Here is an 18,181-nt window from a genome sequence, read left to right as displayed (position 1 = left end):
CCATGTAAATGTCTAGTAATACCATAAACTTCAGCACTATTGCAGTAAAAATCAAGAAGGCTTTTTAGCTCATCAAGCCATAAAATTAGTTTCAGACATCAGCAATTTCGTCAATTAATAAGGCTTTAGCTCATCAAGCCATAATATTAATTTCAGACAGCAACAATTTTGTAAATCAACAATGCTTAAGCTCATCAAGCCATAAAATTTTTTTCAGACAGTCACCGTTTTGTAAATTAGCGAAGTTTTTTTTAGCTCTTCAAGACATTAGGTCATAAAATTATTTTCAGAAAGTCACTTTGTCAAATATTTAAGTGTGCCATATAATATAAATTATAGAGACGACCAATGTATGAGATTAAATTAGGCCAGTTGACCTTCATCAATCTATCATTTGCTCATATCTTCTGGTTGTTGAAATAGTAATACATTTCACCTTCTTACTTTTATTGATATTGACAATCAATGGATACATTAATGTACGATAAAGTAAAAGGTACCTTGGAAGGAACTTATCTGGTACATCAGGAACAATGTATTAATAACTTTCAAAAACGGTCTTCTTAGTAAAGCTTACCCGTATTCGCGTGAGTACTTCGGTGACGCAGTTGGACGCTCACACTGTTGGTGCAGAGCTGAGAATCGTGAGTTCGATCCTTGAAAATGATGAAACTGCGACGTGCTTACGCAGCCAGCGACACGTAAACTCTATAGGGGCACCATGACCATTAAAAGATAGAGCCCTGAGAATTGAGCCGGGTGCTTTGCCATGGTTGGGTGAGTATGTCCCCGTAATTGCGTGATGTAGTCAGGAAACAGCGAAAACCCTTTATAGTTAGCACAATGGCTATCATGGGGTCAGTTTGTCTTAAATGTAACTGGTGGAATAGGCTCAAGCAATTCTACCAAGAATAATTATAATGATATAACTAATAATAGAAAATAGTCTAGATAATGTTAAGACACGGTTCCCAGCAGATCACCGAAGTCAAGCATCACTGGCTGTGGACTGTGAGCCGGTGGGTGACCACTTGGATCAGTCTGCGTAGGGAACGAGGGTGGGTGGGATGGGTCCTCGTTGAACTGTTCTACCGTAAAGTGGTCGACTTCGTACTCGGGGCGTCAGGCTACCGAAGCGGAAGTGCCATCCGCTTTGCAGAGGATCAAAATTGTGATGGCATGTCTTCGGATCATCCTCAGGGATGCTTCCCAGACCGTCGTCAATAGCCCATTGTGCAGCTTTAGTGCGACGTAAATGAACTACAACAACAAACAACTAATAAAAAAATAAAAACGAAACAATCACCTGGGTAACTTCGTGAAACAGAATACGTATTTACCATTCGAGCAGATATAGGTGATCTAACGTAAAATATAATATTATTTGGATATTACAAAATCGATATTTTAAGTATTCTTAGTCCCGCAGTGGACTGATCGTTAAGACACGGTTCCCAGCAGATCACCGAAGTCAAGCATCACTGGCTGCGGTCAGTGTGCGGGTGGGTGACCCACTTGGATCAGTCTGCGTAGGGACCGAGGGTGTGCGGTATTGGTCCTCGTTAAACTGTTCTATCGTAAAGTGATAGATCTCGCTTGCAGGTCATTCGGGCTACCGAAGCGGAAGTGCCATCCGCTTTGCAGAGGATCAAAATTGTGATGGCATGTCTTCGGATAATCCTCCGGGATGTTTCCCAGACCGTCACCAATAGCCCATTGTGCAGCTCTAGTGCGCGGTAAATGACCTACAACAACAAATTAAATATTTTTACGATATATCGTAAATAATAAACTCTGCATAAATAACGAGTACGATAATGTCGTGAATATCATCTATAATGGTATTTATCCAATGCCATAATATTGAATTTGATTATTAAGTTAATGTAATAAGTATTATGGCCACCTAGAATAATAATTACTTTAGAAAATTTTTAATTATGGTAATTTTTGACTATCATATGATTTGGTCTCGAGCATTATCATTATGACAAATGATACTGAATATATTTTATATTTATTATGATAGGATGAATTTCTGAAAACGTTTCGCTAAAAACAATCAACATTTCTATTTTTAAAAATACAAAAAGCCTTTGTAAACCAATTTTTTAATATTTGAAAATTTTCTCTTGCTCCGCATTATCTAAGGTTATAAAAATTTGTGAAAATTGAGAATTGTTCAAATATTTTATAATTTTTACCTAGCAGAAAAAAAAAATCTCACCAAATAAAGTGATTTTAAAAAATTCTTAGTAACTTTTAAAATATTTAAGCTATTTGCTCGTTCTAAAAACTTGATAATTCCATAAGACAACATGGTATGAGTTTAAAATTAGAGAGAACTTTGTCTCAAGTGTAAGTGGCTTTTTATTTTCCTCGGCGAAAAATCTTCGAAAAATACTGTTAAGCAATTTTTAAGATGAATCTCTGAATTTTTTTGATAGTTTTTTTAAGTTGACTTCGGAAAAACAGAAACTGGAGAAGATTAAAATTATTTTTAATTTGTTTATCGATATCTATCGAAATAAAAAATATGCTTTTCGATTTTGGGAACTTTTCGGTTAGCCGGGCGCAAGCAAAAAGTCGCCATAAAATGTAGATCTCCGCCAATTTTTTATTTTATTTTTTAGAGTTATAACAAATTTTTTTAATTTTTTTAAGCACTGAGCATAGACCCGTGGTGGCTCAAGGGATAGAGATTTCACCCTCCAATGATGTGAAACAGGTTCGAATTCCAACTATGGTTGGTCGATACGAATTCCGTACCCGGCTCGAACTGACCACAGTGCTGACTTAAAATAACTACAGTAGTATATGGATCATGGGTTAGAGCCCCTTATCCACCAGGCTAACCGTGGGATCCTTTCGTGGTATTCCTTTCCATGTAACGCATATGCTGTTTAGTTCCATCAAAAAATCATCCCCGAAGGCTATTTTCTCCCCATACTTGATCCAGTTTTTCCCTTGTCTTCTGGATTAGGTTCAAAATTACAAGGCTACGGAGTTGAACATCAGTAGTTGTAAATCCAAACTTGGATCAGATGTTCAACGACGGTTTTTAAAATAAAAAATAATAATAGTCTTCTTTAAAAAAATTAAATAAAATAAAAAATAAGTTAAAAAAATAAGAGAATTATTAACCCGACTAACCGGAAAATAGCGCATTTTGCAAATCTTTCATATTTTATCACTTAACAAATTATTTCATTTGTTAAGAAGACGCTCCCACGATAATCAGATCGATAGTGCCGTGAATATCGTAGGTATTATTAATTATTGATTTTAATATTACTGATAAATTTTATTCGGGGGACTAAAATACTTTACGATTTATTTAAGAAATTAAATCAGGAAACAATTGAAATGTATCGCAGAATATTGATATTTTTTGAGATTCCTATTTCAGTTGACTATTCAATATTTTTTTTTCCTATTCTCTATTTCCTACATACACAAAAAAAGAAAAAAAATGTCTTATGTCTTGGATATAAATCCATTACTTTCGCCTTAAATTCACAGAAATCTTTGAAGTAAAAATAAAACATTTTCCCAGCATGAATTATGAAAAATATTTTCAAAAGAACTTAAAAAGGAAGCATTTGATTAATTGTTCATAAAACTTAAAATTGAAGCATAAGGGATTAATGTGTTGGGTAAATAATTGGATCCACGAAATAATGGCAGCGATTTGTAACATTTTCACTGGAAAATCTAATTTTAGATTATTTCCGACAAAACATATTTAATGAGATTTAAAATAAAACATATCGCGTTTTTGTTGAAAAATTTAATTTTCCATGTTGGGTGAAAAACTATGTAAATTTTAAACTTATAGCTTTTTTAAATTAATAAAAGTAATTTAGAAATCCAGCATTATCTATATATAACAACTAATTGTATTGTACTTGTTTTGAAATATATTAAAATATAGCTTAGTTGTCTCTTTGTATAATGAATGGAAAGGGGTCCTGAAAAGTTGTCTTTAAGTAGAGTGCGTCTTTAAGAGTACGCCATACCATGGGAGAAATTCTTCATCGCAAATTTTCCTTAACCTCCAAAACTAATTTAAAATAATAGAAAAAGGCAGTTTAGAGAAACTTAGAGCATGAAATTTCGATTGCTGAAAAACATTTTTTCAAATTATAAAAATGAAACCAAATTATTGGTAGAGAAGTTCTCCATTGCGTATTATCCTAACTTCTCATAATTTATTTCCAATTTGATATTCTGTCCAACAATGGACTGATAGTAAAGACACAGTTCTCAGTAGAGCACCGAAGTCAAGATGCGGTCAGTAAGCGGGTGGGTGAGCACTTTGATAAGTCTACGTAGGGACCTAGAGTGCACGGTATCGGTCCTCGTTAAACTGTTCTGCCGTAAAGTGCCTAACTTCGAGCTCTGGTTGTCAGGCTACCAAGGCAGGGGAGCTATCCCTTCTGCATAGGATCAAAATTGCGATGACAGGTCTTCGGTCATCCTCGGGGATGTTTCAAAGACCGTCGCCAATAGCCCATTGTGCAACTGTAGTGTGACGTAAATAAAGTACCTACCTTCCATTTTGTTGTTTAAAAAATTTCTTTTCAGTTTTTGAAACTTCACTGCTTATTCTAGGTCTGTCTGAACTCATTTTTCTATACGTTTAAATTTTAAATTAGTAATGAAGGTGAAAGACAATTTGTGATGAAAGGTTTCTCCCCTGGTATGGCTTCCTCTTAAGAGGATTCACTTCTCTTGACTGAACTCAACCGTTGACGGGATGGAGACAGAGGAAAAATGTCTAAAAACGCCGTTAATCTTTTTTTTAAATATTTACACATAAAATGATTTTATTCCGCGGTATCTTTCAAATTCATGCGAAATACAAGATCGTCTTCCAATTACAATTTGAGATATAAAGCGGGCGATATTTTAGTTTCTCTATTAATTTTTCTTCCTGACAAAATTTTAACTGAACAATTCAGCAATCAGCAATTATCTTAAGTTAAATAATAATGACTTTCGAATCATATTACTCCATACATATCAATAATGTGTACAATTATAGCCAAAGTTACAGTCACAGTTATGTGCTTGTCGATGCGTAAATGATAAATGGCCATAAACTGTCAGGTAAAATGTCATTCGAGTAATATAAGAGTTTTCTCAAGACGAATCTATATAGAGTAGAAATTCCATCAATTTTCATACTAATGCTGCCTTATTGATCAATTAATAAGTATAAGTCAAAATAGAATCAAATATAAGAAATAATTGTGCTATCAAAGCGCCATTTTTTCAACCCCGAATGCGTTTTATTTTAATAATGGTTCGAAGTCAGGAACAAAACATCCATATTTGTAATATTAAATAAGTAATTAATCTGCCTTTTGCACTCACTTTTAGAAATTTAAAGCGTGTTGAACCGTAAGAATAAATTAATAAGAATATTAATTCAATTAATAAAACAGAGTAGAATCAAATAATAGGCTTAACTGAAATAACCAATAGAAAGGCTAAGAATTTTATGCATAAATTTGATTTTAAAAATAGTTCGAAGTCAGGAATTAAACATCCTTATTTGTATTTCTAATCGAGAAATAATTATACCTAATGCACAAGCTTTAAGAAATTTAGAACTTGTAGAATCAGAAAACCAATGGATAGTATCCTAAACCAATTAATTAGTTTAAGTCAAAATTAAGAATCTTTTAGAATAAATAGTATAAATTATTAGGCTTAACAAAAATAATCGATAAAAGCGCCACTTTCTTAAAAACTGAAAGCATTTGATTTTGATAATATTTCAAACTCGACAATAGGACATCCTTGTTTATGTTACGAAACAAGTAACAGCTCTGCCGAAAGCACATACTTTAGGAAATTTAGAACATGTTGTGAAATGAATTTACAATAATATTAATATCCTTCCGTTCCCATTTTTCCGAAGGCTAAGTAAAGAGACTATTCAAAGCATTAGAGAGAATTAAACATAAAATCTTAAAATGTTTTTTTGACAAAAAGATTTTTGTGAGCTTGCTATTTACCTTGAAAATTGATTTACAGTATTTTTCAAAGTTTTCGCTCAGAAAGATAAAAAATAAAGTCACACTTAAATACCTTATACTTGAAGCAAAGCTATAATTTTAAACTATATATACCATCTTTTCTTAAAAAAATTAAGAAATTGCGACAACCTCAGTAAAGCTGCTTACCTTATTATTATACTTCTTAAAATTGATTACACTATAATATGATTCAATTTAACGGAAGCAGGATTCAATTTAACACTCTATTCAGCTTGCAGAAAATGTTGGAAATAATGTGATTCAATTTAACGAAAACATAGTTCAATTTAACATCATATTAAGCTTGCGGAAAATTTTCCCCATAATATGACTCAAAGTGACGAGATTAAGGTTTCATGTTAAACCAATTTTACGAGAGTTTATTAGACTCACTAATGTGCGCTTATAGTAAATGATAAATTTACAATAAGTTTTAATTAATTTTTGTACTCTTAGACAATTCTATATTTCTTGAAACGTTTATAGCCATTAAAAGGAAAACAGGTTTCAAATGAATCGAATCGAAAAGAAAGTTTCGAATTCAATTGTGATACGAAAGTTTTATAGATCTTATATAGTAACGTTGAAATATTTATAGCCATTAAAAGAAAAAAGGGTTTCAAATGAATCGAATCGAAAAGTGGGTTTCGATTTCAATCGTGACACAAAGTTTTATAGATCTTATATAGTGACGTTGAAACGTTTATAACCATTAAAAGAAAAAAGAGTCTCAAATGAATCGAATCGGCAACAGGATTTCGAATTCAATCGTGACACGAAAGTTTTATAGATCCTGTATGGTAACGTTGAAATATTTATAGCCATTAAAAGAAAAAAGGGTCTCAAATGAATCGAATCGGCAAGAGGGATTCGAATTCAATCGTGACGCGAAAGTTTTATAGATCCTGTATGGTAACGTTGAAATATTTATAGCCATTAAAAGAAAAAAGGGTCTCAAATTTATCGAATCGGCAAGAGGGATTCGAATTCAATCGTGACGCGAAAGTTTTATAGATCCTGTATGGTAACGTTGAAATATTTATAGCCATTAAAAGAAAAAAGGGTCTCAAATGAATCGAATCGGCAAGAGGAATTCGAATTCAATCGTGACGCGAAAGTTTTATAGATCCTGTATGGTAACGTTGAAATATTTATAGCCATTAAAAGAAAAAAGGGTCTCAAATGAATCGAATCGGCAAGAGGGATTCGAATTCAATCGTGACGCGAAAGTTTTATAGATCCTGTATGGTAACGTTGAAATATTTATAGCCATTAAAAGAAAAAAGGGTCTCAAATGAATCGAATCGGCAAGAGGGATTCGAATTCAATCGTGACGCGAAAGTTTTATAGATCCTGTATGGTAACGTTGAAATATTTATAGCCATTAAAAGAAAAAAGAGTCTCAAATGAATCGAATCGGCAACAGGATTTCGAATTCAATCGTGACACGAAAGTTTTATAGATCCTGTATGGTAACGTTGAAATATTTATAGCCATTAAAAGAAAAAAGGGTCTCAAATGAATCGAATCGGCAAGAGGGATTCGAATTCAATCGTGACGCGAAAGTTTTATAGATCCTGTATGGGAACGTTGAAATATTTATAGCCATTAAAAGAAAAAAGGGGTTCAAATGAATCGAATCGGCAAGAGGGATTCGAATTCAATCGTGACGCGAAAGTTTTATAGATCCTGTATGGTAACGTTGAAATATTTATAGCCATTAAAAGAACAAAGGGTCTCAAATGAATCGAATCGGCAAGAGGGTTTCGAATTCTATCGTGACACGAAAGTTTTATAGATCTTATATAGTAACATTGAAATATTTATAGCCATTAAGAGAAAAAAGGGTTTCAAATGAATCGAATCGAAAAGAAGGTTTCGAATTCAATCGTGACGCGAAAGTTTTATAGATCTTATATAGTAACGTTGAAACGTTTATAGCCATTAAAAGAAAAAAGGGTTTCTAATGAATCGAATCGAAAGAAGGTTTCGAATTCAATCGTGATACGAAAGTTTTATAGAACTTATATAGTAACGTTGAAACGTTTATAGTCATTAAAAGAAAAAAGGGTCTCAAATGAATCGAATCGAAAAGAAGGTTTCGAATTCAATCGTGACACGAAAGTTTTATAGATCTTATATAGTAACGTTGAAATATTTATAGCCATTAAAAGAAAAACGAATTTCAAATGAATCAAAACAAAAAGAGGGTTTTGAATTCACTCACGACACGAAAGTCTTATAGATCTTATATAGTAAAGTTGAAACATTTATAGCCATTAAAAGAAAAAAGGGTTTCAGATGAATCAAATCGAAACCCATCCTCTTACATGAAAAACGCCATCTATTAGTCAAAATAAAAATGATTTCATTGCTACGTTCTTTTTCGAATTATCCGTTAAAAGTCCTTTCCTTTTATCCGTTAAAAATTTCCTTTTTACCTTCAAAACGTTTTAAACAGCTCCCGTACTTTCATTTAAATTAAAGTGAGTTTTATCATTTTGTTTTGATTTAAAAAAATTGATTTACAATAGTCTGATGATAAATTTATGAACAATTTGTTCAACTTCGTAGCTTCGTAAATTTGAATCTAATTCAGAAGACAACGGAACTCTGGGCGGAAGCATTGGGACAAATTAGCCTAATAATTTAATGGGACGAAACCTCATTTTGCTTTACATGGAAAAGGAACTCACTAACACCTCCTCTGGTTAGGATTCTAACCAATGCTCCACTATTGCGGTCAGTGTGAGCCGCTTGCTGAATTCATAGCAACCAGCCATCGCAGAATTTCAAACGTGGGTCACTTATTTCAGTGAGGCGAGTGTCCCAACAATCCACTTAGGATAATTTAGATTTTAAAGCTAACCCATTAACAGCTAATCCATTTTTTGGTGTACAGCTTTGAATATACAATTCCCAAGCAGTGGTGACCCGGGATATAGAGCGCTTGCCTCCCAATAAGTTGACTCGGCTTCGAATCCCAGCTACAGTTGGTCGATACGAATTCCACACCGACCACAGTGTTGACGTAAAATATCCTCAGTGATAGACGGATCATGGGTTAGAGTCGGGCTAACCTTGAAAGTTTCACATGTTTTTACTCTCCATGCAACGCAAACGCGGATTACTTCCATCAAAAAGTCCTTCACGAAAGCACATTTCTCCGAATTCTTCGTCCACTAGTTCCCTCGCTTTCTGGATTGGGTTCAAAAATAAAAAAGGATTGCGGTGTTGAACATTGGTAGTCGTGAACTCAGAATTGGGTTAGCTGTTCAAAGTCGGTTATAATATGAAAAAAAATACTACTTCACAAACCTTGTACTTTAGAGCTCAACCCAGAACATGAGTGCCCTGCCGTCAAGCCTTGGCAAAAACCATTCCTCGTGTAGTGAAAACCTGATGGAACTTATTGGGATTTGTTGAGAGAAAATTAGACTGAATATCACGTAGAACAAACTGAAAACTTAACTTTATTTACCTCAAAGAAATATAAAAAACAAGAAGATGTTGCCAGCACAGGAAACTCAAAACTATCTAACTAATCTCGAACTTAACCTCAACATCAAATATTGGGATTTGTTGAGAGTAAATTAGACTGAATATCACGTAGAATAAACCGAAAACTTAACTTAATTTACCTCAAATAAATATAAAAAACAAGAAGATGTTGCCAGCACAGGAAACTCAAAACTATCTAACTAATCTCGAACTCAACCTCAACATCAAATATTGGGATTTGTTGAGAGTAAATTAGACTGAATATCACGTAGAACAAACTGAAAACTTACCTTTATTTACCTCAAAGAAATATAAAAAACAAGAAGATGTTGCCAGCACAGGAAACTCAAAACTATCTAACTAATCTCGAACTCAACCTCAACAGAACTCATCCGCATATGCGTTACACGGAGGAAAAAAACCTCGAAACCCTACTACTGTCAGTCTGACAGCAAGACTTTCCGGTAGGCGTCAATGAAACAAGTTAATTGAAATTATAAACATTTTATATAAGTAAATATTTTGAAAACTTTCTGTATCACAAAATACCTCTACTGCAATAACAGAATAAGAAAATATAACGAATTGACCCGATTAGTTTATTTCTAAAAAACAATCTTATGATCTCGACTCCACGCTCCGTTAAAAGTTTCAATATTCTACTTACATCTAATGGACGATTTCTGTACCCCGAGAATACCCGCTGTTAAAATAGTTCCTCAAAAGACCCAGAAGTATCATTTTATGACTCCTTGCACTTCATGTTGATGCCTGAAACGGTGGTTTTTAAAGACGTATTTATACGGCTACCCTGCACTCAGTGCATTTATGAACTTTCACACAAGCCATTTATAATAATCGTGTCTCAGAGAAAAGCACAAAACGCTATTTAGTTTATTTTTTATTGCATTTGTTCTATGAAAGATCTCTTGATAAAAATTTGCATTTTCTAACATCAAACAGAATTGACTCGATTTATAAAATATTTCCATGAAAATTGAGCAGGAAGGATTGCAAAGAGGAATTTGAAAAGAAAAAAAAACTATTGAAATATTTAGCATCGTATGAAGGCACGTGCATTTATAAAATATGATAGGTTTCTTCTAAATGATTAAACCTTAAATAATGCTTTGGTTGATATACAAGCACAAAAGACATGATATAAATAATATAAAAAATCTGATGAAGAAAAATATTTATGATAATGCAATTATTCATTTGCTACTGAGGTTGAAAAAGTGGACATGATCGAAAATAAGCGCCTTTTTTCAACCAGTCGTATACATAAAGAAGAGATAAATTTGTAAGAGAAAAATGAAAAATTTCGTTCGAAAATTTTAAAATGAAATAAGGGTAAAAACAAACTCTAGAAAAACCATGGTTGCTGAGAAGCAGATCAAGACAAGATGATTTCCAAGAGCTACTTAGGGTTGGTGAGGAAATCATATCGTTAAATCATATCGGAAACCATATCGAGGTGAGAAAATTATCTCATTGGAATCCCTTTGCCGTTGGACTAACCGTGCCAAGGTTTTCTGGGTTTTCATCTCTATGTAACGCAAAAGCTGGTTTGTTCTAGAAAACAGTTCTAAACGAAGTATAGTTTGTCCCAATGCTTAATTCAAAAGCTCTCTTGTCTGCTGTGTTAGGTACTAAATTACAAGGCTACGGAGTTTAACATTGATTGTCATAAACTCAGAATTGGGTCGGCTGTTTAGTGCCGTTTTTCTCTTCTTTCTTTTTTTTAAATAACAAATTGAGTTTGAACTGTCGTCAATTTGTTGTTTTCTTCGATGCTTTTAAACGACTATTAAAATATAAAAGTTCGCCGTTTTTAAATATACGTATGCTTTCAGTTGTGTAATATGGTCAGTTAAACTTCAGCTACTTTATCTTGATCTTGTTCAGCCTATTTCAAATTCATCTTAGTATTCTCCTTGTAAGCTCTTGGTCGTATTTTACTACACAGAGAATTAACTTTGGTTTTTAGTGTAGAGAAAAATGAAGAGCCGAAAGTTATCAGTAGTGTTTTATAACACCACTTTGGTGGGAAATAGTTTTAATTATAATTAAAACTACTTCATATCCTCATAATTGGCGCGAAGACACACTAAATGTTTTTGCACTTTCTCTAAATATAACATTTCTCATATTATAAACAATTAGTGCAGTCCATAATGTTTAACATTCCACTTTGTTTAAAATCTTAAACTCGTTTTCTGATGACGACCCTCGGATATGACCACATTCTGTTCCACAGTAATATGATCGCCTATGGAGGTTGATCGTTCTTAAGAGTTACCTATATTGAAAATATTATCGAAGGTATAGGATTTTTCGCAAGCGATTTTAATCTTTAGTCATTGTCATTTTCTTGGTGCAGTAATGCCACTTTTGTTGACTTCATGAAAATCGGATCGAAGAATAAAATTTAGCGTCAATAAAAACTATCTATTCTGATATTATTATATGTAGAAACAAAATTACCAATTATGATTGATAGAATTATGCTTTTTGATAGAGTAAACAATTATGCTTTTGTTTAAGTTTACATTTAATTTTATATCAGAAAAATTAGTTTACTTTAAATATGGAGAAGAGATTTGTTTCTTTGAGATACTTAGTTATTTTTTTTTTAACTAATTTTTTTAAAACTCGAATTTAAGTTTCTACTCTTAAAAATGCATCATTTAATAGCATCTTTTTTATTTCACTCCGACTTCAACATGGGATTTTTCAATCTCTTTTGATTTTTGATATCTTTTAGAGATCTAAATAAGAGACACTCACAAATATTTCCCGCTCATTTGAATCTACTTATTTGTATTATTAATATTTTTTGTGTTGATATTTTTCTTGCTTCCTTATTTGAGCTATTCCGTATTTGGTGTGGAGGTCTTTTAATCTTTAGTCATTGTCATTTTCTTGGTGCAGTAATGCCACTTTTGTTGACTTCATGAAAATCGGATCGAGTAATAAAATTTAGCTTCAATAAAAATTATCTATGCTGATATTATTATATGTAGAAACAAAATTACCAATTATGATTGATAGAATTATGCTTTTTGATAGAGTAAACAATTATGCTTTTGTTTAAGTTTATATTTAATTTTATATCAGAAAAATTAGTTTACTTTAAATATGGAGAAGAGATTTGTTTCTTTGAGATACTTAGTTTTTTTTTTTTTAAATTATTTTTTTAAAACTCGACTTTAAGTTTCTACTCTTAAAAATGCATCATTTAATAGCATCTTTTTTATTTCACTCCGACTTCAACATGGGATTTTTCAATCTCTTTTGATTTTTGATATCTTTTAGAGATCTAAATAAGAGACACTCACAAGTATTTCCCGCTCATTTGAATCTACTTATTTGTATTATTAATATTTTTTGTGTTGATATTTTTTCTTGCTTCCTTATTTGAGCTATTCCGTATTTGGTGTGGAGGTTTGCCCGGTTGCTGGAGGAGGTTTTCACGATATCTCCTAAAGGTTTTCTTCAACACGAAGTCTACGAAAAAATTTCGTGCAATCAAAAAGTGGTCGTAAATAAAAGAGGTCGCTACACAGGGGTAGTCTATCCTGGAGGTTTCACTGCTCAATATTTCCTTTAATCGCCAAATAAGCACCGTTAATTAACATTATTAACAGTTGAACAGTGTACATAGTGCATAAAAATTGAAAGGAAATGTTAATTTCTTTCTAATCATAAAGAAGCCCGAACATAATCTTTTTAATTATAATCATGAGTCATTTTAGCCTTTTTCATCATCATTTGAACATTAAAAAAAGCTATTCCGCTTTTAAACAATAGACAGCATGTCATAGGGATAGGGAAAAAAAAAGACATTAGAAAGTCAACTGCTCTGTGTCATCAACAGATAGGGATATTATGTCGAGTGAAAAGGGAGAATTTCACACTTGGTAACCATCAATGGGATCCTCTCTTTCTCTGTCCTGCTCTTTGTTAAACCCTATTTATCGAGTCGGATAGAATCCTTGAATATTATCTCCTTATTTCTGGGATTAGGAGTTTTCGCACTCATAGAAGAAGCCTAGACCGTCGGGGACTGTCTCCAAATTTAGACACTAAATTCTCAAAATTTTTTTATAATTTCTTTGTTTCTATTGTTATTTGTTACATTAAAAGTACCTCTTTAAAAGGGAAAAAACGTATTCAATTTAAGTTGTATTTTGTTTTAAAGCATTCACGCAATAAGATGTTAGTCAGTAAACTGTAATACAATATGTGTCCGAATTTGGTGTTGAAAATACCAAAGATAGTCTGAAGAAATATTTTATTTCAAGTTAACGCTAAATCGAATGATCATACGCGCTTTAAAGAATGTATTTAAACGCCAGTAATTCCCATAGTAGACTGATCGTAAGATACGATTCCCAGTAGATCACCGAAGTCACTGATTGTGTTCAGTGAGTGGGTGGGTGACCGCCGTGATCAGCCTGAGAATTGCCCGAAGGTGTGCGGTATCGGTTCTCATTCAACAATTCGACAGTAGTGTGCTCGATTTCACGAGCAGGTCGTGGAGTCATCCGCTCTTCAGAGAATCATAACTGTGATAGCATATCTTTGGCTCATCCTCGGGGATGATTCCCAGACACCATCACCAGTAATTGGTCATTGTGCAGTTCAAGTGCCACGAAAATAAAGTTCTATTATTACTACAACTACACAACTTCAACATAGTTGTTTACCTATGATGAAGAATACTTGCATCAAGCTCACACTGTTTTTTAAAATAATTTACTCTCTCAACGTTTGAAATGCAGCGTTTTGGATGACAACGTTACACTTTTTCTAAGCTCAATCTGAGGCAATAGGCCATGCACTGTCTTGCTGTCCAATAAAGATGCAAAAATCCAGAGGAGGGGAGGCGTCTCCAGCTGTGCTGACAGTCAAGCACACGAGTGCTAACCTGCATAAAAACAGAAGTTCACTATTGTTACAAAAAGCATTCATGTTTTTAGCTATGTAATAAAGATGGCGTCAAATATATCGAAAAATTTGGTCGTATTATATTTTTATGCTGTTCTGTTTTATTAAGCCTAACTAGAATTTGTTTTAATGTCTTTAATGTTCTGCGTGTATGGTTGATTTACAAGTTAATTTTATTCCAAGAATAATGGAGCGAATGAATTCGAAACTAATTGTTCATTCTGTAAATTGAAGCATGAACATAACTTTACAAACCAGTATGAGCATCATATCTTATTGTTATTACAAGTTTTAGTGTTACTGGGTAAAAGAAAATGACAGCCACTACTTTATATCAAAAGAAGTGTAATAGAATATTCTTTGTGCTTCCCTAACTATTTTTTGTGTTTGATTACACTAAAAATTATCCTTGGAGTCTCACTGCATCGTTTTTGGTGTATAGTTTATTATATTTCGTAAAGAAGTATTTAGTTATTTTTACGATGTTTAAACAACTTAAATTGTAAAAGTTTTTAAAGCTTAAACTATGCGGATTTTAAAGAATTACTTTAAGTTTTAAAAAAAGAAGAAAAAAATAAAGCAGATTATTTTATTTGGGTAATACAACAGCTAACGACAAAAGAGTAATCTCATTATGAATCACATATGTAAGTGAGGATAAAACAAAATATAATGAATCACTACTGAAACTGAATTACTAATGAAACTGAATTGGAGACTAAATCTCTTATGAGACTGAATGTCTAATGGTATCACTAACAATAATCATTATTAAGACAAAATATCAAATGAGGCTGAATCTCTATTGACACTGAATATCTATTGAGACTGAATCTCTAATTGGACAGAATCGCTAATGAGATTGAATCTCCAATAAAATCTCTCGGAGACTGAATTTACTCGGATGTGGCTACGAATTTCACACAAATTAGATTTAAAAAAACTTTTGTGTAGTAAATACCGGGTAATGTTCAAGGAATAACTGGCAAGTGCATACAGGGAAATGGTAATCTTATAAAACATTAATTTAGGGAATACCAAGCAAGAGTATACAGAACAATATAGTCCTTGACTTAAAACATCAGCGTAAGGAATGTCGGGAAAGTCTACATAGAAAAATCTTGGAAACAAATTGGAATTGAAAGATTAGAGCTGCCTACTTGTTGTTATGAAATTTTGCTGCTGGGCAGATAAGTTTCTAAACTTGCTTGCCGCATGAACATGGATTGGAATAGCATTCCATCTTTCTTCTAATTCAACGGAATAAGATAAATAGTGGAAATTAGGAAAAAATATAGTTTTTAAGTTGTCTCTTCTGTGTATTTAAAACATAAATTGGACCTTTAATTCAAAGAAAAAAGAAAGAAGGAAAAGGAGTTCAATGTGAAAATATATTTTGAAGAGTAAATTGATTAGCTTTTGGAAATATGCTAAGACCTGGTTTTTATTGAACCAGGTCGAGTAAAATCTAATATACATTCAAGTAATGAAAAAAAAAGTTTGTTCTTATTGAAATGGCATGAAATAAAATAATACTTTGACCTTTCTATGCTAAGAAATATGCAGGTTTTAGGGATCAAAAAACCTAGGTAATTTTCACTTTATTAATGTAATTTTTAGAATATTTAATGAATTGATCTTATTTGAGAACAGGCATCACAAATAAAGCTTTATTCATGCTTCTGTTCATAACTGCAGGCTTCGTGCGTCCATTATTTTTAGATGAAACTTTGAATTCAACGTTCCTGGTAAGTTAAAGATATTAGTACTACTACCTGATTTTATTCGATAGACAAGACCCCCGTTTTATCCGGGCACACCACTTAACAGATGACATAACATATTATAAACATGACGCAAAAATTGTTTTAATAAAAATTTATAGGTAACAACTCAAAGCAATGCTATCATATATTGAAAGTAAATTAAGCAATGTAACTTCAAAGTAAAATTGGTAGTGTAAAATCAATTCTCTTCCAATCAAATGTATAAAATACAAACAAATAGCAACATCGTCCTGCATTCATTTTTAATAAAATGGTGTCCTAGATTCATGTAACTTCTTATAAATGGCAGTATTAGTTTAGACAAAATAGTTGGGTCCCGGTTTTGTCACCTTTTCCTCTGTTAGAAATATCATTAAAAGTTGAATTTGAAGCACTGAGATTAGAGCTTGTTTAACTGTAAATTTTCGACACTTAATGAATTAACATACTTATATACCAAATTTATTTTGCATCCTGTTCGTTTTAGAGCTGATATATGTTTAGTTTTAGGAAGAATAGTTAGTATAACTTAGATATGACTTAATGTAGTACGAAACATTTATTTACGTCGCACTAGGACTATTTTATTTTACTTTATAACTGTCGTTGAACAGGCGACTCAAAGAGTTTACGATTACCAATGTTCAGTTCCCTAGCCTTGTAACTTTGAACCCTATCCAGAAGACAAGGGAATTCCTGGATCAGTACCCCCAGAAGTATTGGAAGGCATAGTGACTACAATAGATTTAATATGCACCAGTCACCATTTTGTGCACGGGGTGCCGGCGAGGATCTAACTCACGACCTCTCGGACTTGGACCCAACGCCCTACCAGAGACGGGCTTGACTTATTTGAAATAGAATGGACAAGACATTTACGAATGTAAACAAATGCCACTTTTTAACAACCAATCAGGATCGAGATACCCGCACTACGTCACTTGCAGGTATCCTATTGGAGAGACTATAAATCACTTTTCTTGATGAAACTGAATAACTTAATTTTATTTCAATTAATAAGAATTATTATAATATGTGATATATAAATGTTTGGAACATTTTAATATGAATATTACATGCTTATAAATAACAACAACACATATTATTACAACACTGCCCGGTATGACAAATATTTCGGACTTACACCAAAGTGACTATGTGATTGTTGACATTCACTAGTGAAAGTCGACATTCGGTCGTTAACAGTAAAATAATCACAATCAAAAATACTTACACAAATCAAGCATTAAACTTTGCATCGTTTACTTTAAAATTTCATTTAAAAAATCTATTTGTATATTTTAAAACTAAGATAAATTCCTGAAATAATTAAATACAATGTTTACTGCTTAAACTTCATTCGTCTATACTACGATACGATTTAGTATTTACCAATTCACTGTCATTCTTTTTTCTTTTTCTTCTTTTTTTTTCTTGTAGAGGACGAAGTAGTTACAGGGGTTTATCGAGTGTGAGTTATTTGGCACCTGACCTCTCAATTTTATCCGGAAATAAAACGTCTCGAATGTCTGATTTAAATGTAAAGAATGGAATAGATTTGCAGGAAACACGAAAGTAGCGAAATGAATACGTGACGCCCCTCTTACTTTTCAATGATATGTGAAAAAAAAAAAAAAAAAACTAAATAAATTAAAGAATACCTACGAATTTCACAAATGCTTTCTATAGATACGGAAGAAAAAAAAGAAGAGCGAGAGAAAATAGAATTTCGTAAATGTGCCGAGTGGTTTGACAAGACAAGATATGCAAAATGATGAAAATTTTCGGGAGGTCACAATGAACTCCCGTGGCCTCCCACCAGACGTCTCTGCCTTTGTTTACCTGAAAAGAACCTCTACCTTACATTTCTTTACATTTACCCCGATGATTAGACAAGATTTGCCGAATGATGAA

At 32.7% G+C, this 18,181-nt stretch overlaps 1 protein-coding gene across 1 annotated transcript in view; it reads left to right on the top strand.

Moving 5' to 3' along the window:
- The window catches only part of LOC107437267 (synaptic vesicular amine transporter-like), a 95,898-nt gene that overhangs the window by 46,820 nt on the left and 30,897 nt on the right, over positions 1-18,181 (top strand). The window lies entirely within an intron of this gene.

This window comes from Parasteatoda tepidariorum, chromosome 9 (assembly GCF_982258835.1).
Source record: "Parasteatoda tepidariorum strain Cologne lab strain chromosome 9, Ptep-v5.0, whole genome shotgun sequence".
In the NCBI taxonomy this organism is placed as follows: domain Eukaryota; kingdom Metazoa; phylum Arthropoda; class Arachnida; order Araneae; family Theridiidae; genus Parasteatoda; species Parasteatoda tepidariorum.
Note: the sequence above shows the minus strand (reverse complement) of the source record. Positions and strands in the feature narration are given on the sequence as shown.